The sequence below is a fragment of the Girardinichthys multiradiatus genome, chromosome 12 (assembly GCF_021462225.1).
Source record: "Girardinichthys multiradiatus isolate DD_20200921_A chromosome 12, DD_fGirMul_XY1, whole genome shotgun sequence".
In the NCBI taxonomy this organism is placed as follows: Eukaryota; Metazoa; Chordata; class Actinopteri; order Cyprinodontiformes; family Goodeidae; genus Girardinichthys; species Girardinichthys multiradiatus.
The window spans coordinates 12,966,791-12,970,263 of NC_061805.1; the positions used below are offsets into that span (position 1 = coordinate 12,966,791).

The window sequence follows — 3,473 nt, forward strand, 5'->3', positions numbered from 1 at the left end:
CATGATCCGTTGACGCATGGACTGCAGCTCTCTGTCGGGGTTGGAGATCTCTGTGTCTTGTATTGTTTGTATTTGGTTTTCTAGAGGGCGCTGAAGAGCATGAGCGGTGAGACAGGTGTGTTCCATTCACCAATGATGAGTCCTGGAGTATTTAAGCAGGAGGCAGCCAGCATCTCAGCGCTCGAGTGTTAGCCTTCAGTGGTAGTTACTCAAGCCAACTTTAGAACCACTTCTCGTATTGCTTACTTCGACTTATGTTAACCTATTTCTGTCTTTTCTAGTAACTGTGTCGGTGACTACCTGGATGTTGCCCAGGCCGGCCAACGACAGACTTTTCCTATGGAGACCTTGTTCCAAGTTTCACATGGATGACTCAACTAACAAGTGTCTCACTAATGCTGTACTACTGGGTTTACTCCTGCTGGCTATTTCCTGGCTTCGACCTCCGATCCAACCTCTACGAAACCTGTCCACCCTCCACCGCTCCTGTGATGCCCTCACACAATCCTCCAAACACTGTTATCGACCAAGGAGCTAAGTATCTTTGCAAAACTCGCCTCTATAGTTTGACGCTGTTTCCTCCGGCACGACTCCCTCTCCTCCTTTGTCAACAACGAACTAGTAAGAGACAGTACATTATTAGTTTTCTATTTAGCTACCGTCTTTACTTACCTTGTGCTTCCCTTCTTACAGCGTTGCCTACTTTGTCAAGACAATGCTTGTTCCTGTGATTTCAATAAATCTGTTAAACACTTCCTGGTTTCCCTTGAGCATTTACTGCATGTGGGTCAGATCAATCCATAAAACTATGACATAAATGCCCCTTCAACATTTCTAAATGTTTTCCATGTCAAAATCCCAAATCTTTCCAAACTTGCTAGAGTTCTTGGTTCTTTTTAGCAGCATGTTTTGAGATATCAGAGATTTTAGTAGGATGCTTTTATATTGGCAGGCTTTAAAATACCATGGGGCTAGCAGAAACTGGAAACTGTAAAAGGAAGGAAGGAAGGAAGGAAGAAAGGAAGGAAGGAAGGAATATTTGTAGATACTATTCCAGCCTTGTCCAGTCCCAGTCAGGAATGCTTGTCTGGAACCCTGACATTTTGTTACGTCACATTCACATACATCAATGTAATTTATTGAGATTTTGAAGCACGATCTCTGTTGGGGTTTTGTCCAAGTCAGTCAGATTATTGCTCTGGCCCTTTTTCTGCCTAATATCAGATGCCACCCTGTTTTTAAATTCACACAACAGTGGCATAATGTTATGGCTTTATCTGTGATATACTAGATATCTGCTAAAGCCATCTTTATGATGTTTATGTCTGGTCTCTGGTTGACGTTATTAGATGAAACAGTCTGCTTTTGGCAGCACAGTGATATAAACTGTTGCCCCTTTAAGGAATTTACCAGGTAGTTTTCTCAAACTTAGACATAACAAAGTCTAGCTGCTGTGACAGAATGACGGGTTATAGTTTAATTGCTCAAAATCACATTCTTTTAATTCCACAATAACAAAATCTTGGTGGGAGGAGTTACCTACTTGTCATTTCTTGACATAATAGCCATGTTTTGGATTCTATAGTGAAAAATGTTCACAAAAACCGCCATGACCAACTAATGTGTTAAGGAAAAAAAAACTTTCTGGATCTCATAGTAAAATATCATCTTAAGTTTCATGAAAGTCCAAGTAAAGTACCTGATAGGTTTCTGGAAAGTAACCTTTAGTGCCCTAGTAGTTTAATAAAACCTAGTCAGTAAGTCCTATGAAAATTCCAGGAAAGTAACCAATAGGTTCTATGAAACGTCCAGGAAAACACCAGCTAGACATCTCCTGGAATGTAACCTCTAAGATCTCTAAAAGTATAAACAGTGTTATGGAGTGCTGCTCTGTTCTGTGTGGACTTTGCATACCCTCCCTGTTAATAATTTGGCATCCTCTGAGTACTCCTGCTTTCTCTGACACTTCACGTGTGTATTGTTATTTGTCGATGTACAAGTTTGTGATCGACTAGTGATCCAACAGGATGAACTTTTCTTTTTGTCCATTGACTGATTGTCTGAAGTGTTTTAAATGGGTTTTAAATATTTTCAAATAATGCCTTGATAATACCAGTTGAAGCCTCTTTAGTATGGCCAAACAGAGTGAGCTGTTCTTCTGGTTTGTAAGTGCTAAGATACTCTTAGTCATATCCGACACACTTCTCAACAAGAGGTAATAATCAGTGTGTGCAACAAGCCACAGGAAAGTACTTTTTAATTACCTAAATTAAACCCTGCTGACTAAAGTCAATTTGCGGAGGCTCAAGAGACCATCTCAGTCTTTCCTAGCTCTTTGATAAGTCTTGTGTGAAATTCTACTTAATAAATGGAGGCCAATTTGCAATGCAATGTGTTAGTAATGATCCCATAATGCATAACAGCAAATTCCTTCATTTAATGTTAATGCATGGATGCAGCTAACAGAGCACTTTGAGTACCAGTTTAGTTGAGCTTATTTATCAAATCAATGTGTTTTCCAGCTGTCTCCTCTGCAGAGACGCCACTCACCTACACATTTTCCTCTTTTTTTTCCTTTGAACTGCAGCCAGCAGAAAATATTCTGGAGCGAGATGTGGGATGTTTAATGCATCATTGCGTATGAATAGAGGGTGACAGATGGCACCGTAATCAGCAAACGACTGTAATGTGCTGAGTGCAAAAGTTGGAATGAAATACATAAATGTCATAGGAACGCTGCAAATCATTGTCACGCTGTAATCACATTCAAATCAAAAATATAACCTCATGCTGCTCATCAGCTAAATGAGAAAATTACATTGAACTCTGTGCAACACTGCATACCAAAGTGGTGAAATGAGTAAAAAAAGGTCAGCTCATTATCTAAGTGCTCTAAAGACAACACCTCTATTGATATTTCAAATTAACTGTGATGATTTAACAAGGATGGCTGTGTTCTTGGAGATGCTACATAGACTGCTTAATGGGCTGATGGCATTCAACAACTGTTTGTGCATCTGGTTGCTAAAGCAAACAAACAAAAAAAATTGCAGATCAGGGTATTTTTACCTTCTCCCTCCAGACAAGACCTGGCTTTGCTCAGCTGGAAGAGAAAGCATCCTATCTGCTTGAGATGCTTGCTAAAATCCACCAGTGGGACAGCACTGAGCCAAAACACCAGTAAGCCAAATAAATAGGAAGAACATAAAGTGGGGAAAAAAGCTTTTGCGAGCAAAAGCAGATGAGTATCTGAGTGTACATGTCATTACTACATTCACTCTCTAAAGTGCCTTAAAAGCTTATGACTAACAATAGAGAGACTAAATATTTGGACTCCCATACTTCTGGGAGGACAGTTCCACAAAGAAGCAGCATTGTCTGTATAGTAACAAGAGTTTAAATTTGTGTTTCTATTACAGGAAAAGCCAATTTGTTTCTAAAGAACAAGTAAGGATGTTTGAGATGAAGCACCT

General features: G+C 39.7%; 1 long non-coding RNA gene across 1 annotated transcript; it reads left to right on the forward strand.

Moving 5' to 3' along the window:
- On the forward strand, positions 1–747 carry LOC124877365. Its single transcript, XR_007040501.1, has 3 exons — positions 1–201; positions 282–621; positions 694–747. It is a non-coding gene; the product is annotated as an uncharacterized LOC124877365 (long non-coding RNA).
- The last annotated feature ends 2,726 nt before the right edge of the window (positions 748–3,473 follow it).